Source organism: Aulonocara sp. 'chitande type north' Nkhata Bay, linkage group LG22 (genome assembly GCF_057382095.1).
Source record: "Aulonocara sp. 'chitande type north' Nkhata Bay isolate Kocher_YH1m ecotype deep benthic linkage group LG22, A_spYH_male_GT1.1, whole genome shotgun sequence".
In the NCBI taxonomy this organism is placed as follows: domain Eukaryota; kingdom Metazoa; phylum Chordata; class Actinopteri; order Cichliformes; family Cichlidae; genus Aulonocara; species Aulonocara sp. 'chitande type north' Nkhata Bay.
The window spans coordinates 27,781,461-27,796,250 of NC_141364.1; positions in this window are offsets into that span (position 1 = coordinate 27,781,461).

Below are 14,790 nucleotides of genomic sequence, written 5' to 3' on the forward strand. Positions count from 1 at the left end.
ATGGCCCGTAGTAATGGGCCAGATACCCCATACTCCCGCAACACTTCCCACAGGACACCCCGAGGGACACGGTCGAATGCCTTCTCCAAGTCCACAAAACACATGTAGACTGGTTGGGCAAACTCCCATGCACCCTCAAGTATCCTCGAGAGGATAAAGAGCTGGTCCAGTGTTCCGCAACCAGGACGAAAACCGCATTGTTCCTCCTGTATCCGAGGTTCGACTAGCGGACGAACTCTCCTTTCCAGCACCCTGGCATAGACTTTCCCAGGGAGGCTGAGGAGTGTGATCCCCCTGTAGTTGGAACACACCCTCCGGTCCCCCTTCTTAAAGATGGGGACCACCACCCCGGTCTGCCAGTCCACAGGTACTGCCCCTGATCTCCACGCAACATTGCAGAGGCGTGTCAACCAGGACAGCCCTACAACGTCCAGAGCCTTCAGGAACTCGGGGCGGACCTCATCAACACCAGGGGCTCTGCCACCAAGGAGTTGTTTAACTGCCTCAGTGACCTCGCCCCCGGAAATTGGCGGGTCATTCCCCTCATCCCCAGACTCTGCTTCCTCCTCGGAAGACGTGTCAGTGGGATTAAGGAGGTCCTCGAAGTATTCCTTCCACCACCTGACAATTTTCTCAGTCGACGTCAGCAGCGCTCCGCCAGCACTATACACAGTGCAGGTAGAGCACCGCTTTCCCCTCCTGAGACGCCTGACGGTTTGCCAGAATCTTTTCGAGGCAGTCCGAAAGTCTTTTTCCATGGCCTCTCCGAACTCCTCCCACACCCGAGTTTTTGCTTCAGCCACTGCCCGAGCCGCATTTCGCTTGGCCTGTCGATACCTGTCGGCTGCCTCCGGAGTCCCACAGGCTAACCAAGCCCGATAGGACTCCTTCTTCAGCTTGGTGGCTCCCTTCACCTCTGGTGTCCACCATTTGGTTCGGGGATTACCACCACGGCAGGCACCAACCACCTTGCGGCCGCATAAATATAAATATAAATTAAAATATGAAAACAAAAAGAAGATGCATATTCTCTGTCATATGGGCATAATGATTTCCCCGTCCCCCAGGGCATGAAGCAGGCATGGAGGAGATCCAGGCCCCAGACATCCAGAGGCCCCAGAGTGCGAGAGCCCAAGGAGGACCCCCGGAGGGGCATCCGTGCCACCCTCCTGGGAAGCCTGACTGAGCAACAGGCGCCAGGCCCTGCCAAGTAGCCACCGGGAGTGAGCTGGTACATACATGAGCGCCCAGCCCTGGACACCAAGAACCACAAACGCACCGACCCCTGAGGGCATCAGCCACCGGCAGGGAGTGTGGTGAGGGGAGATAGGCCTCCGTACTTTGGAGGGCCTGGGAGTTCCCAGAGAGGTGGAGTCTAAGACCCGACCTGACATATAGACACATACAAACAGGCACACACAGACACAAACATGCATTCCCACCCTCATGCACACATATACAAATACTCAGCACTCACCCAACGTAAAGATAGACACAAATGGACATTGTACACACAATCACGCTCCCCAAACATACTCTATACCCCGGGTCCAGTTATCCTCTCCTCCAGAGGGGGAAACGGCACCTAGACCCAGGAGATGTTACCCTTTCCCCCGGGGTGGAGGCAAGCAGACCGCCCTGGCTCCACAGCAGAAGGGAGGCCCCGCATCCCAGATCCCAATCGGACGGCCAACACCTCCTCCCAGCCCCCCCGCCCCGATGGCCAGCAGAGAACTGGGGTGTGTGAAGACCCCATACCTCTTATTGGTATGGGAGCTTAGTTAAAATATATAGTATTTTAAATAAGCTCAACCTTAAACACCTACAGCAGTAATATTAATCGACTTAACACTGGCGGAGAACATTTTTTTCATAATAATTACTTTTTGTTTTATTGATTTATGTAAAATTAGTGGGGTCTTTTCAAAATGATTTACTGGCACTTTTGCTAAAGCATTATTTTATTATTCCTCTACTACTCGTCATAGTCAGGAAGGAGTTTAAAAAGGTGTAGAAGATAAAGGACTAACACACAAGCAGCACAAAATGGTACGTTTTAATCTGCTCCGATCTGTCTTGAACACATTTAAGATTATTTTTAGGATGGCTTCAGATCGGAACAGGCAGTTTTGCATTTGTCAGCCCTGATTCCTGTTATTACACTGGAACCACCACTTGTGTTTCCAGGTAATCATCAAATTACTTGAAGTTTGCTGTAATAGGTTATTTGCATCGAGCATGACTTTGATGTAGTTTTCACTTAGCTAGCCCTTGTATATTTCAAAATAATATGGTCTCAAATGATATATATATATTTAAATCAATTTCTTAAGAGTAATAGTATGAGTGTAAAATTTGCATGACTTCATTAACTATGCTAAAGTCTGTTCATTCTTAGCAGACTGTAAACCTATCATCAGTGAGTCAAAGACAATACAGTATATTATCAAGACACAAATGTTGCTGCATTGGCGGCTTATTTTTAAGCATAGTGAAAAGTTCAGCAACATTATCCCTTTTTTTCAGCCTCAGCTTAACTGAGCTCCTCTCCTTTATTCTAATGGCTATGTGCTTCCTGCTGCTCATCCACAACAGAGCCGAACATTCCAGGGACCATGTGATTTTCCCCTCTGCTTCCCTCCCCCAATCTCTCAAAACCACCAAGCTATGTGACCACAGGGCTATGTCTCCCAGGGAAAATATAACAAACAGGCACTTAGGTGGTCTGCAGCAGCAGGAAGAACAACTCAGTGTGTTAAACAAGGGCCCGATTATACCTGCCGCATCACTTGTGATATCAGCAGGCACCTGCTGCACTTTTCTCCTGAATGATAGGTGTTGACACCCAGACAAAACCTCCACATCAGCAAGGGTACAGGAGGAAAAGAAGAAGTCCAGAAGCAAAGAATTCGTTTTTTCAACAAAGTCTCATCTTTACAAACTGTTTTTTTTTCTCCAAGTAGATGTGTTAGAAGCAGGAAAAATGGGTGCGTGTGACTCACTTACCTGGGGAACACCTGACACCTGGTCACTTTATACACTCTGGGCTTACTGATGTGCAAGTTTATGCTCTGAAGTGTAAATATTTTCTCAACATCCAGAGTCCTAACTGAAGTGTGAATTTGCCAAGAAGAAAGTATCTAATATCCTTTAAAACAATACAGTTTATTCTGAACCAGTAAAAATCTCTACACCTTTGCCAACTTGTCTTTTTATTACATGGAAGACCTGTGTGTGCTGCTACATACAAGAAAGTCCTGTTTGTCCGTAAATGACTTGGATTGAGCTAATAAACAGTGGTTTATGGAATATGGCTTGATGATTTCTGGCTTTTGCTTTTTAATGGTCAATAATGCTGGCACTGAACACTACACTGAGTATCTTCCCATTGCTTTCTCAGCACGCTATGATGCTAACAAGTGGGAACATAGCTCAACAGCTCAAATGGTACTGATCTTATTCTGATTGGCATACCATGGTCATCGTCATTCCTGTCCTCACAACTATAATACTTGATGACAAAATTCTTGAATTTTACTTTTTTCGGTTATGCCTAAGCCAGGTGTACATATGTGTATGTGCTCAATTCATGCACTGGCTACTAAGAAAGTCATAAGGGCAGTTCATAGAATAAAGACTGCTGGTTTTCTGACCAAGCATTGTGTAAAAAGATATAAAAGGCACAATTTATGCCACAAGACTTTATTGTAATTGATGAACAAGACTGATCCAATTTTGTGAGACAAATTAAAAAGTTCGCATTCATAAGTAAATAACAGTTCTTGTCAGGTGTTGTCAGGGCTGGACTAGGACAAACAATCCACCAAACAGACAAGCAAACAGGTTTTAATCAGGTTGGTAGTCGCTGATGGGTTAATCTTTAGTGTAGCATTTGACGAATATTTTACCTGAATCCTTGAATTTGTGACTTCCTAATTACTTCTTGTACTTGTATTTTCTTACCAAGTGAATTTCCCCTTCTTAGTTTCTTCCTCTCTTCTCCGCAGCTGGTGCCAGCAGCAACAGCCTCCTGTGACTGGGAGGCCCGGTTACTAATTGCTGCTGGTACTACTGTTCACAGTGCAGGAGCACTGACAGCTAACCTGTCGGTTAATTTTGTACATTTTGCTACATCTATTATTAGTTTCTTTTTATTGCTTTCTCTCAGCTTTCCAGCTCCACCTTTTCACCACTTCTTCCACACTAAACTTTTTCCCCAATCTACATGACGCACAACAAAGATAGGGTAGGGGCCAATCTCATTAAGAGATCTGATTGGGAAATCCAGCATCAGTCATGAAAATGAATGAAGGGGCTGCTGTCAGTGCTTGCACACCCCATTTGCAGTGGCCCTTCAGGCTGGCCCGTCAGTCCAAAAGTGTGTCAACCCACCAGAAAATTGCCCGGTATGCCAGATTATCAGTCCAGCCCTGAGTGCTGTGCTGGATCTGGTACCTTTGTTGTCTAAACAATGATATGACCAAATGTAGTATAAAATGGTCACAGTCAGGAGAGTCAAAATGAGATGTGATTAATAGACACTAACCCTTCTCTAAGCCAAGTTAAAAAAAAAAAAAAAAGTAATAAGACAATCAAGGACAGCATGTATGACTTGTTAACTATTCTCTCAATTTCTTTGAGGTCCTAAAATATAAGAAAAGATAACAAGAGGAGTGCTCACTTTTCCCTTCCCTGGGTCTTAGTTGATGGCAGCAGGAGAGGTTTTGATTTATGATTCCTAGGATTGGTGCTCTAGGAACAACCCCAGCTGTTTCATTGACACAGCTGAGGCCAGGAGAGAGATGAGTAATGTAATTAACAAGTGAATGAACGGAGGAAGATGGAGAAAGATCAGTCTGCATGAGAGGGGGGTATCGTTGCCCACTGATGTTCCCACACGACAGAGCTATATCTCAGTGTGTACTAATGTCCCACTCTGATGTCATCCTCTCAGCATAATTAAATGAGATAAATGTGAAAGAGAAGCAATAAGCCTTAAAGGGCAACAACCGCATCAGTGTGGTGCTGCTCTGTGGCTGGGCTTGTGTTTTCGTGGTACAAATATATTCTGTTACATCTCTGCTAGAGCAGCTCCACAGATTATGCGCATATTAAAGACAGGGATGGAGGAAGAAGAACATCTATATCTCCTTTTACCATGACTCTGGTCACCGTTTCATTTACAGTACTTAAATAAATTAAAGCTGACACAAACATGAAGGTGCAAGCTATGAGACGGACACTGCAAGCCCACGTGTAGCTACACCACAAAATAGCATAAATAAATCTAGTGGAATGACTGAATTTTATTCTCATAGACAGTATAGAATTATTGTGACTTTTAAGCTCAACGTTTCTAGGTTTAACTTTCACACTAGTTTAGATATAACAGTGGATTGTCTTCCAATTTGAAATAACCAGAATGAATAAACTCTGAGAACTTTAACAGCTGATAAATGTAATCACAACTGTTTCTTTACATAGCAATGAAACCGTGATTTTATATAGATAGATAGATAGTAGGGGTGCAACGATACACAAAATTCACGGTTCGGTTCGGTTCGGTTCGATACTCTGGTGTCGCGGTTCGATATTTTTTCGATACAAAAAAAAATGTTCATGCCTTTTTAATTTGTCATGTATGAAATTTTCACGGCACATTCCGCACCACATCTCTGTGCGTTCATCATTTGTTTGAAGCCAGCTCACCTCCTGCAACTACTTTTCCGAGAATACGCGCTTCTTTTGTGGTTCGGACTCCTTCTAACATTTCTTTGGAGGTGGAGGAACACCAAAGTAATTGCTTAAAGGAGCTTCTTCGACATCTTTAAGAGTTCTAAACAAATGTCTGTCCTCCTCCTGAAAATCTTATGTACGCAAACACGCGTTGCAACTTCTTATCTTGTGCGCATTTTTTATTTTGACAGCAAATGCGCACCTGCGGACCACTTATGTGCAGCCCCGGTTATATAGCTCGTCATATTGCAGCCACAGAAATTCTTTTGTCCATGAAACCATAAAGATGCACTTTCTTTTTGCCTTATAGTCTGATTTGTCATAACTTTTCTGTTTTGTGGTAAGCTTTTCTTTGGCTGTCACTTCTTCACCCTGACCTGTCTTATTTGGCTCAGCAGAACTAAAATATATATCCTGCTGCTTTTACACACTCACTCACATAATGCTCAGCGATTCTCTGCGTGATCAACCTCTCACATGTTTAAGCTGCCGGAGATTTCACTTGTCATGTTTGCATAGTAAGCTAACGATTGATAAGACGATGTCAGAGGAATTGGTGCGCAAATGATCGTCACTCACCAATCAGTGCTGTCGCTCTCTATACACAGTTCGCGCGATTGCAAAGTGAAAGCAAAAAAACAAGCGCAAATTCAAACGCGATTTCAATATGTCACATATTGACAGTGGCTCACCGATGCCAATGACATAATTACCCAGCTACATTTCTGAAAGAATGCAAAAGCATTGACATATATTTTTCCTTCCTACGATAGGCCGACGGGCAGGGAAGAGATAGATTTTGGTAGCCCGACTGGAAAAAATTTGCGAGCCCTGTATCTGATTGAGGAATCACTCATCTTTGGAAAAGAGAGTTTATTACAGAGAAATGTCCCTTTCCAAAATAAAAGCTATACTATCCGCTTCTTCTGGGCTATATTCTCAGCAGCATATTAAACATATCAGGTCCCCATAAGGAGGATCATGTGCTAACGGCTGTCTAAATGACTCGGGTAAAGTTTGTAGCATGCGTGCTTGTTGTTTTTGTCGGCTTCCACTTGTCTTTGCACTAGGATGATGTCGGAGTAAATGTGCAGTCATATTCGTTGTGTTCCCACTAGTGCTGTCAGCGTAAATCTCGTTGAAATGACGTTAACGCCAAGAAAACAGTCCATAGCCAAGAAAACAGTCCTCATGAACTGGAAAAATAAAAATTATCTTAATTCTAACCAATATAGAAATTATCTATTAGATTACATTAGTCTTGATACAGCCTCTGCCACCACATCAGATCAATTGCTCTGGGCTCCTTTGATCAGCTCCATCACCTAGTGGGGGTGGGGGGTCATAGTTTGGTCCCGCCTTCACTGTTGTGATTGGTGTGGGGGTAGGGACAGGCTTAGGGCGTCGGGGGGTTCCCCGGAGGCATCTTCCTTGGGGGGCTCAACCCGGGGTAGCGGTCATGTCCGGTTAGGGGCTCTGTTGGCTCTCCGGTGACTGTTTCCTCGCGGCTGCGTGCAGCGGGGCTAGGGGAGGGTCTGTGCTGACGGACGTGGGTTACTGACCTGGTAGCCTGGCTGCCCCTGGGTGGGTCCGGGATGGGCGTGAGGTTCTGGGGGCGCTCCGTCTCTGGGCTGGGACCCGGACCGGGCCTCGGGGGCTTGGGTCCTGGTTGGTGTGTTGCCGGGGTTGTGGGCGGGTGGGTGCATGGGGGCCCAGCCCTGGAGCAGGGTGCCGCCGGTGCGTCGAGCCACCTGGGGGGCTCTTCAACTGGTGGGGAAGATTGTCACATCTTGCAGGAGCTTTCCTCTCCTCAGGAGCTCCCTCTGCAGGAGGGGGAGATACAGGAGAGGTGGAGGAAGATCTCAGCCTGGGTGTTTATTGTCTTATGTAGTCTGGAAGATGAGTGGATGGTGGGGTGGGTGCAGTTTTCTCTGTGGTGGGGTTGGGTGGACTGTCCCGGGCTCTGTGGGGCCGGGCGGCGCTGCTGCACTGGGCCCGGTCTGGATGGGCCTGGGCCCCCTTTCCCTGGCGGGTCGCGGAGTATGGGGGTGCCTACTGGGGTCAGCGGGGGAGCTGGCCCCAGGGAGGGGTCACTTGCCCCTCCCTTCCTTCCCTCCCCATCTCCAGCTGCCTCCCTCTTCCCGCTCCACCACAACCACCCACACATGCAGGGCCTTGGAGTAGGGGTATGTCACCAGGGTGCAGAGGAGGCTACCCCCCCCCCCCCCCCTCTGTCCCCTTCTGGCTGCCTCTGCCTCAATTTTATCCCACAACTTAGACATTCACATTACTCACACTCTCATTACACATACATATAGGATCTTGGGGGTGGGCACGATACACGGAGTCCAAAGTACCATCAGGGTGTACACCCCACCCCTGGCATCGTTGCCCACCTCTCAATTTTAAATACACGTAGACATTGAGGGCTAGCAGGAGGGACCATGCGCTTACCTGCTGCTCTCTGGCAGTTAGCTCCATGCCCTCCTGGGTTTTAAATGCACCTTAGAACACACATGCATCAACATTACAATGAGCGGGTGGAGGGAGGTTCGGAGTCTTCTCTCACCCCCGTTCTCTGCGACCTGCTGGAGCAGGGGGGCCAGGACTAGGAGGAGGAGTTGGCCGTCCGACTGCGGTCTGGAGTGTGGAGCCTTCCTGCTGCTGCGGAGTCGGGGCGGTCTGCCTCCCCCCACCGCAGGGAAAAGGGAAACACCACCTGGGTCTGGGTGCAGTTCCCCCCTCCAGGGGCGGGGGCACCTAGACCCGGTTTGTAGAGTACGCTTGGGGAGTGTGATCGTGTGTACAACGTCTCTTTATGTCTGTCTCCACTTTGGTTGAGTGTGGAGTAATTGCATATGAGAGCATGAGGGTGGGAATGGATGTTTGTATCTGTGTGTGCCTGTATGTCTGTGTCTATATGTCAGGTTGGGTGTCAGGCGCCACCTCTCTGGGGACATCTCAGGCCCTCCAAGGTTTGGAGGCCTATCTCCCCCTACCACCACTTCCCCTGCCAGTGGCGGACCCCCTCAGACATCGGTGCGTTGGTGGTTCTTTGTGTCTGGGGATGGGCGTCCAGGTACACACCGGCTCACTCCTTGGCGGCCGCTTATCGGGGCCTGGAGCCTGGGGCTCACTCGGGCCACTTCGGAGGTGGGGTGCCCCCGGCCTCTCGGCCTGGGGCTCGGTCACTCAGGCGCAGCTGGCTGCCGGCGGAGCTCACGGGCGCGTCACTGCAACTCCCCCTGGCTTCTGCTCCGCGGCTGCTGAGTGAGCCCTCATCTGGGACTCTCCTCAGCTCTTTCCGGGACAGTGGCGCGGCTGCCCCTCTGTTGGTCTTCCTTGGTCTCTTGTGTTCTGGGGGCCTCTGGATGTCTGGAGTTTTGATCTCCTCCACACCTGCTTCACGCCCTGGAGGACGGGGCTGTGGCCCCCCCACACCCTCTAGCAGATTATTACATGAAAGAACCTTTTAAAAAAACAAAAAACAAGCGCGTCCATGCTCACAGGTGTACACACGGGTGATCACACCCACAAACTACACCCTTTTTGGCTCCTACCTCAAAGCACACTGTGTTCTGTTGATCTTATGTGCTGCACAATAATGTTTAACATTTAGTATTTACTGTCATATTCCCATATATCATTGTGATGTTGTTTATTCTATTACTCTTGTTCTCTTCTGCTTGCTTTCTTTTTTCTTTCTCAGCAGGTGATCCAGGTGATTGATATATGCATTTTTTTTTCTCTGCCCGTTCTGTTGGTTTTTGTCTTTTGCCCTTCTCCCCCGTCCCTCTTCTCAGCTGTTTCTCTTTCCCTCTTTCTTTCTCCCCTTCTTTCCCCCAGTCAAGTCTGTCCCGTATTCAGTAAGTGAAAATAAAATAAACAATAAAAGGTGAATCAAATGGACCATTACGGCAAGGCTGGGATGGTCAGTTTGGTAAAGTAAATCCGTTGGGCATCTTTCTTTGCCTTTAGACAACAATTCTGATGGCAAAAGAGCCAAACGGGACAGGCCAAAAAAAAAGAAAAAAAAAAAAGAAATAACGTTAACGCCACAACACGGCAAATCTCCGTTAACGAGCTACCGCGGATTGCCCTGAGCGTGGGGCTGGACGGCCAACACGTTAACAAGCTAACTGCGCTAACACACTAGCTCCCACCCATGTAATTGAGCATTGCATGGCACATCCAACATACTGTTTTACTTTAGTCCATGACGCGCTTACCTTCAGGGTCATACGTCACATGAAAACCAAAATAATTCCAAACGCCAGATCTGAATGAGGATGGGGGAGGTTCAATTTGCCATGTTGCAAGGAGAGCTTAACTTCTGTCTCGCTATATATATATAGCGAGATATATATATATATATATATATATACATATATATATATATATATATATATATATATATATATATATATCTTTGTTATCATCCGACTACATTTCTCCAGTCGGAATGACATCCCGACGTGCCTCAGGTATGGACAGCTTGCTGTATTTGTTATGCACCTTCTTTGTCGCACCTTTCTGCAACTCTGATAGATGGCTAACCTCCCTCCATGCTACTTTGATCTTGCCCTTATAACGAAATGTGCACAAAAATGTGAGGGCTGTACTAATTTTTGTGATATACTGTATCAGATTGATTGTACATATTTAAATTAGAAATCAGTTATGTGCAAACCCTAATAATAAGAGAGAAAAGTGTAGGACCAACAAGGAAAGTATCGATAGTATGTTAAAATATACACAATAAGTATTAAAAAATTTGCAGACAAAATGTTTTACATTAAACTCTTTGTTAAATTGACTCAAAGTAACTGGGTAATTGCTAAATATCAATTAACTGGTATGAAATTATAAGCTGTAAATGCAACCAAGACAGAACAACCACAGAAAACTGCTTAACCACTGCAAATAGCAGAATAGAAAAGGTTGGTCTTCATAGATAATTCAGAGACACTCCACAATATAACACAGTACAACACACAAAACATGTGATCAGTATTTTAAATTGGCGGTAAATATCTGATTAAATGTTATTGATTTTGTTATGAAAAAATGTTATGTTCTTTGTGCCTCAGTGGACAATGCCTGGGAAACAAGTCAGCAATCAATATACAGTTTAAAATTCAGTGTATTCTAATTGGCAACATGTCTTTGCAAACAATTCAAAACAGTACAATGGAACACTGATCTCTGCAGTGTACACAAACTGGCTTGGAAACAGCCTCCACAGCAAGTCTCCACTGCACCTAAAGCAGTAAATTATTTTGATAATTAATGTTTACTCAATGTGATGGTGACAAATTGCATTAAATAAATAAATACTGCAAATTTACTATTAGTCTTGTTAACCTTAATAAATCACTTTTTAAGTATACACTCACTTCATGGGCATAAGTTGCTAGTGCTGTGTTGGCCCCTATTTTGCCTTGAGAACTCCCTTAATTCCTCATGGCATAGATTCGGCAAGGTGCTGGAAAGCTTCCTCAGAGACACAGGTCCATATTGATATCATAGCATCGCGCAGTTGCTGTAGTTATGTTGGCTGCATATGAGGTGACTCTACTGTTCCACCACAAACTCAAAGTTGTTCTGATGGATTGAGAACTGATGATTGCAGAGGCCATTTGAATGCAATGAAGTTACTTTTGTTATGTTCCAGAAGCCAGTTTAAGATGACTGGAACTTGTGACAAGATACATTATCACCCTGGAAGCACCCATCAGAAGATGTGTACACTGTAATAACAAAGGGATGGACACGGTCAGCAACAATACTCAGGTAGGTTGTGGTATTTAAAAGATGCGCAAAGCCTCGATTATACTAAAGCCTTGATTATGCTCCACTGCAGACATAGAAAGCTGGACTTACCTGATGACCAAATAATCATTCCTGTTAGACTGCCATCTGGAGTGCATGCTCAGTTGGTACACTGCAATGTAAATTCTTGGTGGACAAGTCTGGTCTGTGCAGTCAAAAAAAAAAAAATGGCCAGATACATGGATGTCCGCACAGATCGTCACACTCACTGCCTGATGGCAAAATTTAAGCCACTCAGACATGGGCACATCCAAGCAGAGTTATCGATGCTGAAAGTATAGTTGAGGCTTAAACAGTTCAAAATGTCCCAAGAAAATATTTCCCACGCCATTACACCATCACTACCAGCTTGAACCATTGATACAAGGCAGGATCAGTCCATGTTTTCATGTTACCAAATTCTACCCCAACCATCCGAATGTTGCAGCAGAAATTTAAAGGACTGGCAACATTTTATAATTTTCTGTTATCTAATTTGATGAGGATGTGTGAATTATGGCCAATGTTTCCTGTTTTAGCTGACTGTTGTGTAGCCCATATGGTTTAATGTTCAATGTGTTTTGCATTATGAAATACATTTCTACATACTTTGTAACAAGTAGTTATTGGAGTTATTGTTGTCATTCTATCAGCTTGAAGTAGTTTGACCATACTCCTCTGACTCCTGACATCAACAATGCATTTTTTCCCCCAATTAACTGCTGTTTACTGAATATTTTCACTTTTTTGAACCACTCTCTGTAAGCCCTAAAGATGGTTGCGCAGGAAAAACCCAATACATCAGCAGTTTCTCAAATATTCAGTCCAGTCCAGCTGACATCAAAAAACAAGTCACTTAAATAAGAATTTTCCATTATTCTAAGGCTCGGATTGAATTTCAGCAGCTCATCTTGACCATGTCTATATTTCTAAAGGCTTGGAGTTGCTGCAATGTGACTGGCTGATCAGATATTTCCATTAACACGCAAATGATCTGGTGTACCCAATAAAGTGACCTGTAATTGGATATATTTGAGGTAATAATCTATTACACGCAAGTGTTTTTTATTTGTTACATCAGATTTTTTCCCCCCATTGTTGAACTAGTCATAGAATGGTTTTTAATTAGCATTTTAACTAATGATTCTTCTTTTCTGAAGTAAAACTGGTTGGAAGGCTCTTAAGATGCTCATGAGTTTCTTAAGCAAAGCAGGAAGCGGAGCAGCAGGAAGATATGAAGTAGGAGAAATATTCTTGTGTGCCGAAAAGCAGTAAGTTAATAAAACATGACAGATTTTGAAAGGATAATGATTACGGCTGACCTTATTTGAGATACCCGGTAATATTGCTATATGGAAGAAATGAAAGTGGACATGGAAAAATTCAGCAGTGGAGCAAAAATAAAGGTGTGTCAACCTTCTATGAAACAAAGTAGTATAGATTTTTATATTTTTTTTCACCACAGACCCTAGTTTTACAGCAGATTCAGTATGACTTAATACTTTTAGTGAAGAAATTTTGTCTAATATTCCCACACTCAAATTTGTCAGCAGAAGAAATATCCCTCTCAGGTATAAGTACACAGTTGTAGGAATCACAACTTTAAAATTAAAGGTCATACATAGCCACGTAGTTTTGACTAGACATCTGTTTAGGTCACACATGAAGGTTAAGCAAAGAAAACACACAGTAATTAGTGATCTTCAATGTGATATACATTTTCACTTTGCACAAAGCAAGGTTGCTTGCCCCTTCTTCTACTCTTTATGTTATGTAATTACTGCTTGTATAACATAAAAATATATATTTCCTTCTTGGTGCAAAATTGCTCCAAGAACGGATGGAAGTCACAAAAAATAGCAAGCTAAACCTTAATATCCACCATCATAGAATAAGTGTGACTATATACATGGAGCACTAAAGAGAGTACAGAGTTGGAGTTTGTGTTGAGGCTAGCCTAGAGAAATGTGAACAGCTAGTCTGACTATGTTGGACTACAAAATACAACTGAAAGCACATTTTAAATGCAATGCTTTGGGCTTTGGGCAAATCAGAGTAGCTGTTAGACATTAAGAATGTGAAACAAGAAGACACAGGTCAGCTCTCTTTCAGTAGAAACATGACCTCCTGGTCTTGGAGAAAAAAATCCAAATGGTTTTAAAATCTATGTATCTGTTCTGCCCTAATTATGTTACTGGTTGTATTTATTTAATTTCAACCACATTTAATTGTACCTGAGAGCAATAGCATGACGCTATTGAAGCTAATTCTGGTTAAGCTAACCTGGGCTAACCTGGGCAATATTTTGACAGAGGTTCAGTGATACATGTGGGGCGAACTAAATATTACAGCACTGTGCAAAAATCTTTAGCTATCTCTCATTTTGAGGTCTGGAGTCTCGAGGAGGCCAGTCCATGACTGATAGTCTCCCATTGTATGTTATGCTAGCTAGGTGTGGTTTTACTATATTTCCAGTGAGTTTTGGATCATTTTCATGCTGACAACTTAAGTTGTTGCCCATCACATTCTTTCCAGATGGTATTGCGTGGTGAATCAAACTCTGATGGTACTTCTCTATGCTCATAATTCCATCAGTTTTGGAAACATGTTTGGAAAGACAGAACTGACTGAAATACAACTCCAAACCATGCTAAGACATGCCAAGTTATAGGCTAACAGCTCTTTGACAGTAACTTTGTTGGTACAAAAATATTATTTTCTGCCTGTAAAAGAGTATAATCTTCAGTATTTTTGTGATTTGAAATGCAAATTATAAGGCATATTGAGAAAATATTAAAAGCTCAAAAAAGAGGGACAAAATTAAAATATTTAATCTTTTAAAAAATTACAAGATTAAAGATTAAAAGACCTTTAGAAAGCCCAGAGAACTATTGCTATTGTCAAACATGAAGATATGAGAGGTGGTTTTAGACTTTTGGACAGTATTGTATATTTAATATAATATTTGTGATGAAAACATTGGTCATTTCTTTTCCCGCATAATGAAAAGGTTCCTTAAAAATGTACAACAGAACACCATGCAGCTGCATCAACACATTAGCCGACCACAAGGTGAAGCTAGCAGCAGACACGTAAGCCCTGTTATATGTTTCCATAAAACACTACCCCCCAAAAAATACAGTCATATCAGACTGACCTGCCTCCCTGCCTGCTGCTTCTGTTACATCTCTAATAGGAGGAAATGGCTTGTGGTGAGGAGAGGATCCAGCCCTTCTGTGGGAG